General features: G+C 37.8%; 1 pseudogene; it reads right to left on the bottom strand.

The window, feature by feature from the left end:
* Positions 1 to 10,472: 10,472 nt before the first annotated feature.
* On the bottom strand, positions 10,473 to 13,618 carry LOC101716453 (C-terminal-binding protein 2 pseudogene; annotated as a pseudogene).
* Positions 13,619 to 15,165: the final 1,547 nt, after the last annotated feature.

Raw genomic sequence — 15,165 nt, 5'->3', positions numbered from 1 at the left:
ACACCCACACCAAGGTGGTAGTTGATGTTGTGGGGTGGGGGACTGAGGTGACCAAAAGAATATGGAAGATTAGAAAAGAAGAGACAATATACAGAACTCTAGGTGTAATGAGTGTGTATAGTGACTTTTCAATATATCCACATCTGTGCTCACTTTGGCAGCACATATAATATATCCACATGTCTAGACTGGGCTATACTTCTCACATTATCTTTTCTTTTGTGTGCCAATTTGAGATCAGGCTGGATAGCCTTGCTAGAATTGGAGAGCAGAAGAGAGGTGACAGCTATTTTGAACACATATGTTGCTGCTGATCCCTGGTATACCCCAGTGGCATGAAGCAGTACCTGGGCTAATAATCCTCTCCTTCTATCCTGGATTTGTCTTTACTTTCCCTGATTCTTGGGCAAGGTGTGAGTGTACATGTTGAACTTCATGGTTCATGGTTCATTTTCCATGAACTTCATGGAGGGTCAAAGCTTTTGTGAGATACCTTCATTGCCAACATCAAAAGAAATAGGAGCGGGTTGTAGTTCATCCTCGTGAGTTTTCAGCTCTTGCTCTTGGGAACCGAACTTGCTGTGCTCTTCCCTGCCAGACAGCTTATACTCTGGGTTCCATCATTAAACAAAAAGACTGATAATAACTAAAGCTTGGAAACGGCCCAACTGCCCATCAACTGGAAGCTGGATAAAGAAGATGTGGGGGTTTTTTATAAAATGGAGTACTACTCAGCCATAAAGAATGAGAAACTAGAGTCATTTACAGCTAAATGGATGCATATTGAGGCCATACTCTTAAGTGAAATAAGTAAGACACACATGTGTAAATACCAAATAGTTTCTCTAGTGTGAAAAACTGAGAGTGTAAATAAGGATTAAAAGATTAATAACTAATAATTGATACTTTGAAATAGGAAAAGGTCCAAAGGGGTAGAGGTGGTGGGAGGAGATGGGGAAAGGGAAGAATGGAAAGGAAAAATTATGAGAAAAGAAAAAAAAATGGAAACAAAGACTATGTAAATAGGGAAGGGTGGAGGGGGTGAAGGGCACACAGGTAATGGGGAAAAAATAAGAACAAAGACACATCATGTACAGGTACAAGCACCCAATGATAAATTTGAACATATTGCATACCTAAAATGTACCAATAAAAGAATTTAAGGAAAAAAAAAAAGGCTGATTAGCCCATGCCCATGATTGCATAGCCAACTCTCTATAATAAAGATAGATAAGTAGGTAGTAAATAGACAGACAGACAGATAATAGATTACAATATATAGACACATATACATAGCATATGAGTTTCCTGGTGGTTCTGTGATTGAATGCTGAGGGTCACAGACAGCCAAGGAGAAGATCCAAAGAATACCTGGTAGGAATGTCAGTCAGTGGAAAATGAGCAATGACTCATAATCATCACAGAGGGCTTAAAAAGGCCAAAAGGGAAGATCCAAATGCTTCAGGGAAATCCACTGCTATAATCTGAGAACCTTCCATTAGATTTAACGTTTGTGACAATGGGTTATATTTGTTCAAGTGGTGTCAGAGCAGTAATTTGAAAGGAATCCTGTTAAAAGTAGTTTAAACAAAAAAATTAGAAAAAGAGAGATATGCATACACTAATCTTCCAAATAGCTCTATTAATAGACACTGGATTAAGTAGTGTTAGGGTAATGTTAATTTTCGTTTGTTTGTTTTTGTTGTAGACAAAAACACATAACATGAAATCTACCCTCTTAATTTTAAGTGCACAATAATGTTGTGATAACCATATGCACATTGTAGAACAGATCTTTAAAACTTTCTCAATTTGCAAAACTGAAATCCTACACCCATTGAATTAGTCAATTATTGACCTTCCAGCCTGTAGAAAAAATAATTCTAATTTTCTAACATTACTTTAGATACAGCATATGAGTAGAATCATGGAGTAATTGTCTTTTTGTTATTGTCTTATTTCACTTAGCATAATTTCCTCAAAGTTCATCATGTTATAGCACAAAACAGTTTATCTTTCTTTATAAAGGCTGAATGTTATTCCATAGTATGCGCATACATTTTCTTTATCTATTTATCTGTCAATGGATATTTAGATTGCTTCCACCTCTTGGGGCTACTGTTAGTAATGACACAATAGGCATAATGTGTAAGTATATGAGATCTTCTCAGTTCTTTTTGGATATACCCCAATGTGAAATTGCTGAATCTTATGATAATTCTATTTTCAAGATTTTGAGGGACTTCGATGCTATTTTCCATAGCAGCTACACAGTTTTATGTTCTCAACAACAGCACAAGGACTCCAATTTCTATTTCTCTGCATCCTCACTAACAGTATTTGTTTTGCATTTTAGGTTTTTAAAATTTTAAACAGTGGCTGCCTTGATGAGTGTTAGGTGATACAAGGGGTGATGAAAAAATATGATGACTATTTAAATTTTTAAAAAAACTTATTGAGCCAAGCGTGATGAGGTATGCTTGCAATCTCAGCACTCAGGAGGATGAAGCAGGAGGATCACCATGAATTCGAGGCCAGCCTGGGCTACAGCAAGACCCTATCTTAAACTCCCCCCCAAAAAACTTATTAACTTGCTAAGAATGATAGAATAAGCATATTAAATGTGAGGTGAAATATTTTGAAGATTAATGGTGATGTGTCTTTTACTGGTGAACTTTTTACATTTTAACATACAGCATAGTTTTTGATTACCCAGTGATCAACCATTTACAGCAATTTCTATCAAAAACATCATGGGATGTCTTCGTCTACCTTATTCACTAGATCTGGCACTGTGTGGCTCCTGATTCTTCCACAGACTCAAAATGATGGTGAATGGTAAAGGTTTTGAATCTATTTAGGACATGGAGGCAGCCACAACAGTGCAACTAAAGACATAGAAATGAACCTTCAGAACTGCTTCAGAAAGTGACAAGAATGATGAGGTGAGTGTGCTCAAAGTGAACAGTAGTATTTTGAGGGAGATTAATAGCAATGTGTCTTTTACTGTAATAACTTCTAAATTTAAGCATTTGGTGTATTTTTATTATACCTAGTATGTCATTGCAGTTTTGATTTGCATTTCCCTAATGATCAATGATGGTGAACTTTAGCACATACTTGTTGACAGTAGTATGGCTTCTTTGGAGAAATGTTTATTCAAGTCCATTATCTATTTTTAGTCAGATTTTTTTGTTTATTGCTTAGTTATAGAAATTCTTTCCATATTCTGGATAAGAAATTATCAGATATTTTCTCCTATTTTTTCAATTGCTTTTCACTGTTGAGACTGCCTTTTTTGTACAGTGTTTTTAAGTTACTGTGGCCCAATTAATCCACTTTTTCTTTTATTTTTTGTTTTTGATGTCATATATCAGTACATCCATCAATGTCATGAATTTTCTTCCCCTATACTTTTTCAAAGGACTTTATTGTTTCAAGTTTCACATGTAGATCTTCATTTCATTTGGAGTTAATTTTGTATATGGTGAAAGATAGTGCCCCATTTCCTTCTTTTTGCATAAGCATATCTAGTTTTCCCACACCATTTGGTAAAGATTCCCCCATTCTGTAGTCTTCACAACTTTGTAGAAGATCATGTAGCCGTACATGTAGGGGCTGATTTCTGGACTTTTTACCCTGCTCCATTGGTCTATATATCTGATATTTGTGCCAGAATCATATAGTTTTGATGACTGTAGCTATGTGATACAGTATTGTAACCCACAGAAGTGATAGTGAAAAAGCAAGAATTTAGAAAGTGATCTCCTCACATTCTCCAAGAAAATGAGGCTGGATTCTGTGAGACTAAAGAATTCAGGACTCTGTAGAGCATTTTATGGTGTAGGGTGAGAGAATGAAGCAGTCTTCAAAAATACGGGTTCATTTTTTTCCAATACTCTATTTTGAATATAATTTGGCATCACATATAGGATTTGCAGTTGTAAGGGAGAATGCATAACCAAAAGATGAAGATTCAGACTTTCTTGTGTTTTAGGTTTCTCATTGTATATTAATATATTAGATTTTGGGTTAATACATTTGTCTATGAGAAGGTCCTCTAGAGTCAATTATATTTAAGTGGATCTTCTAGGCTGATAAACCTAAGATCTAGACAATAATTTTCCCATCACTTGTGCTGGCAGGACTCCATTGAGCTTCTTGAGAGTGTCTTTCCTTCCTTTAGCTGACTTATCACTGCTGAGTCAGTGTTGGCCAAATAAACAAATGGATGTTCAATCAAAATCTGCAAATGATCATTCTGCATTTCAGTTTAACAATAGGGATGATATTTGAAGATTTTGAACTTCTTTGTGAGAAGAATTATTTGAAACCGAAAGAATGTAATGAAATGAGGCATAAATAATGTCAATCTCTTTGTTGCTTTGGAAACATTTTTCTAAGGTCTTGCCTACTTTGAGACAATTCTCACAATAATTCAGGATGTAATAATATTGTTGCCTGTTACATTTTTCTCCTAAAGTGGCACTGAAGCAGGAGATGACTTTAGTGATTGTGGGCCATGATGGCACCTACTCCAAGTTCTCAGGACTCAGATCCCCTGTGGGTTTCTAGGAAGAGTCATGAATTTGTGGTTTAGACTCACCTAAGTGTAGAAATTTTCCTAATCTTGGATGTTGTGGGGGTTGATTTACAATCAACAAAAAATCTTATTCTTACAATTTTTGTCCTATACACATAGTAAAATGACTACCTACCTAATGGTAAAGTTTCTTTAATTTCCAGAACCACAGACAAAAGAATATATTTTTTAAAAATTTAACCTTTAAAAGAAGCAATAGAAAACAGTGGTTTCATGGTGATATAATCTATTTACTATCCTTCATCTTCAATACAAAGCCAGTATTAAGTAAGATTATGCGTGGATTTTCCAACTCTTTAGAAAAAATTTAAGTGCACACATATTTTAAAAATCTTGGTCTATTTGATTAAAAGAAATATATAGATCAGGCATTCTAAATTTGTCGGGTTTAGTTAGTATATGCAAAGTAAGTTGGTGCAGCTGAATTAATCACAAGCTCACTCTAATTCTTTTTGCATCCTTATTAATCATGTTAGGGTTTCTCTTCTATTAATGTCAACAGAGAAAGGTCAACAATTTCACTAGGGGCATGTTCCAGGGCATGGGAATTAAGTGAAAAGTCATTCTTCATTCCCTTGCTGGACTAAAAACAGCCTCAGTCCTCAACTCTGAGTTTTAGATAATGTGGAATGTGCTGTATTCACGGAGCATATAGTTTCTGAGCAACAATGAAGGTCATTTATTACCGGATTGTCAGCCAAGTCCGCAATGATTCTTTGATTAGTAAAAAGTGGTTTTGCATGTTATGCCTTGGGATATTTCTTTCCTGTCTTTTTTCCTCTAAGAGCATTTTGTGGATTGTACTAATGCTCCACATGAGAATTTTTAACCTGAGATTTGCTACATGATGTGCCAGGGGTGGTCAACAATAAAGCAGATAGTTTAAATTAATTTAGAAAGTTTATGTTTTTTCCCTCTAAGGGAGAACATGTTGTATTCATTTAGAAGCCCTCTTAAACAACAGCAGAGAAAGTTTCACAGAGCAAAACTCTTCATTTTTTTTGGTACTAGGGATTGAACTTGGGCCCGTGCGTTTGTGAGGTAGGTGGAGGAACCACTGAGCTAAATCCCTGGCCCTCTTCTTCATTCTTAAAGATTAAAAATGTAATACTTTGGAAAAATTTGCAAAATGGTAGGGGAGCTTATGCACTTTAAACTTCGGCCACTTCACCTCCCATGTAGAACATATCCATTCTGCTGTCCTATACACATCCAGATATCAGTTATTGCTTTGTTGTGGAGGACACGAGGCTTCCGGGCATCACCTGAAAAGATTTCAAGTGAGTACATCCCTCAGTTTCAAATCTCTGCAAAAGATTTAGACAACTTGTTTTATTGGGTCCAATGTGACACTAAAAAATATTCTCTGCCTTTTGAGCTAGGATAAACCCAAAACTATATTCATACACTTTTCTGATTTGGGGATATTTAGTAGAATTGAGGGCAGAGAGACTATATCTAATGTCACCCAGGGTATGTGAAGACCAGGATACTTATTTGTTCCCTAATTTATTTGTTTAACTATTGAACCCGATGTTTATTGCAGACTTTCTTCAAGCTAGTCACTGGGCTAGATACTTGAGATAGGATTTTGGATGCAGAGAACAAGCTAAGTAGCATCTGTACCCTCTTGGAACTTGTGAACAGCAGGTTTCCTCATAGACTAGTCCTTTCCTGAAGACTTTGGGCATGCTCTTCTCCAGCCAGTCTCAGCTCCTTCTCACCCAAATACTTTTCTCAGGTTTGCCAAAAGCATCATTCCCTGACATTCCCAAAACTAGCCTGCCCAATCTCATAAGGACAACTGCTATTCTCCAGGGGATACAAGCTTCCTATCACTATTGATATATCACTTCTCCAGCTACCCTTTAGGTCCCAGAATAGTTTCCACAATTGGTCTAGAGGAAATCCTTCTTCTCTAACAAATCATATGGAGTCCTGAGTATTTACTCTCCCCAATTATCCCATGAACTAATGATTTATCCAAACAAATTTAGATACGCTCCCTTCCCCAGCTTCTAAAAGGTACTAATTTTTGAGCTTACACCACCACCATAGGAGCTCACACCACTGCCATAGCAGCTTAGCGCAGTCACTGCCATGTTATCTGTCAGGGTACTGCTTTATGCCTTCTCATACCTAAGTATAGAGCTTCCTGGTGCTCTGCTTGCCATGCCCACTAGGTCTTGCAGTTTAACTGATCGCTATAATTTAAACACTTTATTCCAGAGTTTGGGTGTGGAGCCATATTTGATCTCAGACACTTTGACACTCATATGGGCAATATAGACTAGATAAACCCTTGTGCAATTGCTTACCAGGTCTGCAGGCTTGGTATTGAGGCACCTAAGTAACTGGCTCACTTTTCAGGGCCTCTGGGAATGACACATAACCCTTGGACTTTCTCTATCACTTTTTCGCCTGCAGCAAGTTTGAAGTGTCCTCTTTTTACTCAGCACCTATCAGGAGCCAGGCTTTAGGAATTCAGCATTCATTAAACTAATCTCCATAAACAAATACCTCTACAGGGTAGATACAGAGAAGTTTTGACTGCCAAGGGAAAAAATCCAAGATTCCAGCCTTCCTCAGCTTTCTGTGTTAAAGTTGATGTACTTATCTGAACCCAGCCCATTTGGCTGAGACTTAGCTGCCTGGTTCTTACCAGCTCATTACTTCTAGATTGAAAACTATTCGCCAGAATGTCACCATTCTCAAAGACCCTACTTTTGTTTGGACAGGTTGCACAAGCCCTGGTACTGCAGTTCATTAGCTGAAGATATCATCATTTCCTGGAATCTGCTCTGTCTCCACTTACCATTTCTGATTCCATGAGTGAAGATAATGCGAATAATATTGTTGAGAGTTACCAGTTTGAATGGCTGCTATGTGTCAGATTTTATGCTAGGAGCTTCACATTTAGTAGTTAAGTTATCTTCTCCAAAATTCTATGATATTGGTATCATTGTCTCCAGTTTACAAACAAGGAGGATGAGATGCAGAAAGGTTAAATCATTTGCTCATAGTCTCTGACTAGAAACTAGATTTAAACAGCTTACTCCAAAGTCCATGTTCTCAGCCTTAGGAAATATTGTGATGTAAGACTCCATTGAAAGGATCAGCCTGTCTGATTTAGGGTGACCAGACCTATCAGTTCTCCTAGGACTCTCCCGGTTTTAATGGTGAGACTTGCATTCCGGAAAACTCTTCAGTCTCAGAAAAAACAGGACTTCTAGCCATTCTGGCCAGGATTATAAGTCTTATCTCTGATCCCTTCTCTGTTTTGGAACAACATGATCAGGTCCATCCATAGTAGGCTCAGTGGAACAATGGCCCTTAAAGGCCAAAGTGGCTTCTCCTTCTGGAAACTTAAGAAAGATTAGATGTCCAGCCCTCTGACTTTAAGAATTATATAGTTTTGAGACTACTCTGAGCAAGGAAATAATGTTCCCTACCTCATTAAGGAGGAGCACTGGGGAAAAATGTCCACTTAACCTATTTTTTCTTTCTTTGTATTGCTGTTTTGAATGGAAAGCAACCTTCAGCTGAATCCAAGTTGTTGACCATAAGTTTTTAAATCTAACTAGTCCTTGCTGAAAATGACCCAGCTTATCTCTTTTAGCTTGTTTCTCTGTTCCAAATAAGGCAAGGATTTGAGTATGTGTTACCATGGTAATCACCTATAGCTTCAACGCTTACAGGGTCCTGGGATTGCTCCTGGTTGGATATGTTCCTGGGTGAGGCAAAAGAGTCCCATGGACAGAAAGCTATTGAAGCTTAAGCTTCAAAGCCTCTCAGTTGCCTGCTTCCTTTTAAACTTTCTAAGAAAGACTTTAATAATTTTTCCTGTGATAGAACATTTTTGTAACATCTAAAATTATGATATTTTAATCTCAGTTGATTAAGACTGATATCTGTCTCCATGTTTATTCTTCTATCATACTTCACCTTCAGAGGCTGGCTGTACCATGAGTGGCTCTCATTGGGAATCTGGCTAAGAAGTTAAGTTGGGAATGTGTCATAGTAAGTAAAATTTAGAAAGATGTTTTAAGTATTTCAGTAAAATGGAATTTACAGATAACTGATTTGGCTCTATATTTTATCTCTTTTAAAATTTATATAGTGAACGTGGGGGTTTAGCTCAGTGGTTCTGCTGCCTACCTTGAAAATTTATATAGTAAACAAATTTTTAAAACTCAGATAATAATAAAGTAGTAAGCAGAATAAAAATATGGGTTAGGAAATGAAGAAAAATGAGTCTAGGATGGGAAATAAATTGTAGCACATGAATACAAATCTCACATAATAACAAAAAACATTAATTCTTTATGTGAGGAGATCATTTCCAAATAGAAATAATAAATATGCCCTTGGTCTATTCAAGAATCCAATTAATAAAAAATATTAAGATAGCATAGTACATTGAAATAAAGAGATTTAAATTATCCACTAATTTGACTAATAGGAATAGTGACAAAGATAATAAAATACTCAGACTACCATAAGGACATCAACAACAAATTGCTTAGTGCCATTTATAAATTCAAAGATCTTTTAAGAGTAGCTATTGCACAGGAAAACTTAAAATGCTCTGAAATTGCTTACCTAACACACAAAAGAAATTTAGATAAAGATTTCTCCAACTTTGACAATTATCCTAAATCCACATGAGTCTATTAATGCCAAATTATGAACCTAAAAGATTTTCAACATTACCAATACAAAAATATAAATTTTATACAACCCTGCTAAAGAAAATAATGGCATTTTCTTTTTTCACTTTAAAATTTCTTGCATAATTATTGTCATATGGCGAGGTGATCAAAGATTATGCAGAGGAAAAGAATATAATGGAAAAGAATCTAGAAGTTAATTTGAAATATTTTTTTTCTGAATTTTGGGTTATTCATGTCGTTTATCAGCTTTTTAAAATGTGATTTGATTAATTTTTTATTTACTGTAAATAAAAATTCACCTTCCTACCTAATTCTACATTCTTTTTCTGGACTAAGCTCCAGATTCTTCAGCACCTAGATTTACTTTTCCTTCGCTCTTAACACCAAATACTCTTGATTCAGCCAACCAGGCTGGCCTGAGATTCTGCTATGCAGAGTCAGAATTTGTTTCTCATAACTAGAATTCCTGCTTTCTGTGTTGGGTGCTAACTTGGGAATTAAAATTGCTTAAAACTTTGCAATTTTCAGCCCTGACATTAGAGATTCTCTGATTCTCTGATTCTCCAATTGGGAAATATTTGTATTGGTTCTGAGGAGTCCATTGCTGCTAATATTCCGCAGTACATTTTAGAGTCAGCTTTTATTTTGTAATGTTTTAATCTTACTATAGAGCCTCAGTAGATGTTCAACCATGTATTAATTATTTTCACACATATAAAGATGTGACAGTAATAAAGATTTTTTTTAAATTTAATCAAACCAACTTCATAGGATCAGCTGGTTTTACTTATTGCAATTATGTTATTGTAGTCAATCCAGCCAGTGGCATTAAATCAAAAAAGTCTCTAAACCTAAGATATCAAATATGCTCAATAGGACTTCTCTACACCATCTACCTCGGGGCATCTGGTCCTTCATGTAACCTAGAATCTACTCATTTATCTGCAGCGTCAAAGAGTCTGGCAATACTAGATTCTATTGTATAAAAAAGTGAAGCATATTAAGAATGCCATGAATCAGTCTATTTAAAATAATTTCAACCTAGGATATCTAGTTATTTACTGGTATGAACAATCAAGTTTATTTGAAACATCTTACTTTATTTATTAGAAACAGCCCATATCCCATGACACTCAAACAAGGCTCAAATTATGACTTAAAGTTTGGGTTTTATTCCAAGTGTATGACTTATTATTTCACAATGATAGAGTTGTAGAGAAAGAGTAGTGGAGTGGGTACATAAAATTAACACCAGGAATAAAACCAATTATAAAATATTTAAAGCAGTCATCAGTCTTAAGAAGATCAATTTAAACACCGAGAGCATTGGGTTTGGAGTCAAAGAGACTTGGTCTCAAAAGCCATCTGAGGCAAGCAAACAATTGAGCCAGCTAACCCTAACTTTCCCTATGTTCTAAAAACACCATAATGATGCACCAAAATAAAACACCATACTGAGGTTATTGAGAAATAAGCAAGAAAATGCACATAATAGCAATAAATGAAAGATATTTTTCATTTGTTCTAGGGAGAATTAGACAATGATTTTTTAAACAAAAGAAAAGCCTATATCATTACCATGTAAAATATCTTGTGGGTTCTTAAAATGATTCTTTGTGTGCCAGTACACAATTTTCTTTTTTTTTTAATTACTTTTTATTGAAAACTGCACTGAATGCTAAATGTCCACCTTTACAATAAACAAATACAGTAATGATAACTCACACTAAAACAAAACATACTTCTGGATGGCCATTATTTTTCTGTTTGGGACAGTTTAAAGTTTTTCTTTTGTCACAAAAACAGGAATGTACCTATAAAAAGGCTCAAAATAGGCCATCTTTTTAAACAAAAAGGCAATGATTCACAAAAGACTATGAATAGAACATGTAACTAGTTGATACAAATCTAATAGGATTTGTTAAAATCAGTCATATCTAATAACACATCTAAAGTGTTCTCGTATAAAATATCATGTAAAGAAAAGAATTTATCAATGTCTAAAAAAGTGGGTTTGTTCATAGACAATCTGACAAGTTACCATAAAAAGTGTTTCCTGAGACATAAGGAAATGCAACATTATACTTCTTGAACCCTTACAGTTCAAGACTTTCTACTCAATAAAATAGCTGAGGATCTGAAACTGAGAAAATACATTTGAGTACAAACAGCTTGTGAAACTTAATAATTTTTCTTTTTTGCATCATCAGAGGGTACTACTGAACTAACAACCAACTTGCGCGCTCAGTATGCAGTTCAGATGTGAGAGACACCGCTCTGTACAGGAGCCTGTGCTCTTCAATCCTATTCGTGCAGATGTCTAACAGGCAGCTTTCTCCCCATCTTGCAGTAATTTAATCTTCCTATTAATAAAAAGAGGTAACAAGCCCCTGTAGACCAAAGGGACTAGAGTCATAAAATGGGGATTTCCTCTTAACATTTTTTTATTTTGATGTTTGGAACTCTTGATGCAACATTCTAGAGCAAGGTGCTCAGGACCTGCTGTGTCCAAGGGACTGATAAAGGAAAAAGCTCTATATATTCTTTGTGATTTGATGCACAGATGAAAAACTTAACACACAATAACAGAAGTTGGTCGTTAATAAGTCACGTCCTAGTCTTTCAGTGCTTCTGCAAGCAGACATCTTCAGTTTTCTAGCTCTTGTAGGTTTAACACTGCAACATCAAGGATGTGTATGTCCAGGATCAGTTAAAAAGACTGTCAAAGACTTTTCTTAGTTCATCCATTTCTCACTGTCTCTTGGTCCCAAGTTTATCCAAATGATTACCTTTCAGTATTCTCTTCTATTGTTCGTTGGGGTGCTCTCGATTATCCCGGTGTTTTGTGGGTTGGTTGGGAGAGGGAGCTTGGGAAGATGTGCCACTGTGGGGAGGCTGTGAGTCATGGGGATGCCTCCAGGGACAATCCCTTCCATGGCTGCAGGAAGTCCTCCCGGGGCCACACCTCCAATGCCTGGTGGATACCTGTGTGTGGCACCATTGAGCTCAGGATGAATTGCTTGCTGGTCTATTACTGACCAAGGAGCTGATGTGACGAAGAATTCCTTGTTGACACAGTTTCTTCAGCTTTCTGGGATGTGTCCTGTGATTGCTCGGCGGATCTCAGTGGCAGCTGCCTCCCTCATCCCCAGGGATGCTTGTTCACTGTACCAGGCCGTGTGAAGAGTACAGATGAGATTTGGTGCGTCTTTCAGTGGACCCTGAGCCAAGCTAAAGGGCTCAGATTCATGCCCATCAAGGGCTGCCCCTCATTTCCTGCCCTCTTTGAGGGCCTGGGCTAAGGCTTTCTCATCCACCAGGCCACCGAGGGCTGCGTTCACTAGGAATGCCCCTTGCCTCATCTGCTTTACAGTAAAGTCATTGATGAGGTGGTGGTTATGTTCATTGTGATGGCAGTGCAAGGAGACACAGTCGCTCTGATACAACAAATCCTGTAGGATGTAGTCCCTCTGCACACCCAGGGATCGCTCTATGCCATCCTGCAAATAGGGGTCATAAAATATGACCCTGAATTCAAAGGCCTTGGCTCGAACAGCAACCGCCTGCCCCATGTGACCAAAGCCAATGAGGCCCAGTGTCTCTCCACGGATTTGGGCTGCTCCTGAGGCCACCTCTCGAATCTGTTCCACGCTCTGTACCCTCATCCCTTCCCGCAGTGCCTGGTACAGCCACGTGTTCCGCCGGTACAGATTGAAGATGTGGCAGACGGTGAAATCGGCCGTCTCTTCCACGGCTGCAGATGGGATGCTGCACACAGCGATCCCAAGCTCACCAGCAGCCTTGATGTCCACTTTGTCATAGCCACTGCTGATCCGAACGATCACTCTCAGGGTCTTGAGCTTCTCCAAGTCCTCCCTGGTGAGGGTAATGGTGTGGTATATCACAGCACCCACGGCCTCGTTTAACACCTTTTCGTGGATCTCCTGTGTGGACTGCGCTTCACAGAAGGCCACAGTGGCCAGGTCCTTCAGAATGGGCATCTCCACGGTGCAGTCTCTGCTGTCCAGCAGTGCCACCAGGGGCCGGGGGTGCAGGGGGCCGTTCATGACCTGGAGTCGGATACCTTCACAAATTCTATCCGATCTCTGTCGCTTGACTTTGTGCTTATCCACAAGGGCCATTCTTTATCGAACTTTACAACTCTCTGATTCAAAAGGCAAAGCGGTCCTCTAAGAACTTAAGGGAACTCGCAGGAGTCGGCATGCATTACGCCACTATAAACCCAATATTAATCTGTCCACAAACTCTATGGTTCACACGATGGGTTGTCTGTTTCTTTAAGGGTACACAGCTTCATTGGTTCAAAACCATTTAAGGTAATGAAACCCTCGTCTGGGGCCGCCGGCGTCCATGGTGAAGGGCACCCACCCGGGAGGCAGCGGTGCAGCGGCGGTGGCTGGCCCACAATTTTCAAATAATTAGAATCAAATTAAATTTTTGGATAGTATTTCAAAAAGTCAAGGAACAGCCTCAATCTCCTGGAAGAAGGAAAGAAATAAACGGCAACTATTCCATAGATGGTAGACAGGACACCGTACCTTACAGCACTCAGCAAGAACAGCAGCAGAGTGGCGCTGGGTCCTAGTTCCCAAGTCTCATAGGGGGCACCATGATCCGAGACAAGTGCTACAGACACAGTGGTTTGTACTGCGGTGCAGAACCCAGAGACAAGGGCCTCCTGGAAAAGCAGCAAACAAACCACTTCCTCTAGGGAATGATCACTTACATGGTGGACACCTGAGGTCATCATGCCTGTGTAGGAGCCCAGGTGATGACTTCGGAGGCTGCTTAGAATCAGACAAAGAATAAATCTTGTGGTTTATACACATGGCACTACCAATGTCAAACTTCTTCTTTTACCATTGTTATTTTCAAGAAAAAAAATCTTTCTTTGAAGTTGCGCATCAATTGCACGTGCTATTATTCACATGTTCTTGTTCTGATTCTGACTCATAGATCTTAACTGTATCCAAAATCTAGAACATCCCATCTCTTTAAGGTTTCTGAAATGAAAAACCTTTGTATTCCCTTCTTTCCTATCCAGAGGTATTTAGATAATGAGACTTGAAATTCCATACAATATTTCAAACTGGAACAGAATTATATAAAATACTTTTCATTTTGGCTATATAACTATTTAACATTTATGGAAACTTTTTTCCAGGTCCATCTATACTTCCAGCTTTTACTCTGCTACAGGAGGACCCAATAACAGATAAAACAAAAATACAAAAATCCAGCAACAATATGCAAAGAATTACAAGTTCAAACCAGTAGCTTCATTTTATGTTCCCTCATTACCTCATGCCTTAGTAACTTGCTGACAACCAGAAATACACTTTTCCTACAAAGTTACTGTAAAAGTCAGCACCATTTTTAACATCTACAAAGCCAAAGATAAAAAGAATATGCTAACCACCGTTTAACACCATAGATTTTCAAAAGACCAACTGCCTGATATGATGTTAAATATAGTTGAATGTGGTCCCACATCGCCGAGCCACTTTGCCAAGTTTCCGTCGGCTGCAATTTACAACAAGCAACATATTAAACCCCCATAAATAGTCATTATAATGTAAACACTGAACACTCCTTAATGTGGCAGTGAAAGCAGCTTCTCTAAAATGTATAAAACAGAAAACAAATCCTTGAATTTCATCTCAGGGCAGAAGGTGGATTTGAATTTGAAGACATGCCAAATGGTAATTTGGGGCACAAATATTTCAGACAAAGCTGATCTATTATGAGTAATAACAGCATATGTTAGTTTCTAAATCAGTGTGCATATGTTACAGGAAACACACACAATTAGTATGTGAGGCCATTTACACTTCAGCAAAGTTAATAGTAAATCATAACAAAGTAGGT

This window comes from Heterocephalus glaber, unplaced genomic scaffold, assembly GCF_053883595.1.
Source record: "Heterocephalus glaber isolate CG9 unplaced genomic scaffold, H.glaber_assembly_v1.0 deba00001553, whole genome shotgun sequence".
Taxonomy (NCBI): domain Eukaryota; kingdom Metazoa; phylum Chordata; class Mammalia; order Rodentia; family Bathyergidae; genus Heterocephalus; species Heterocephalus glaber.
Note: the sequence above shows the minus strand (reverse complement) of the source record. Positions and strands in the feature narration are given on the sequence as shown.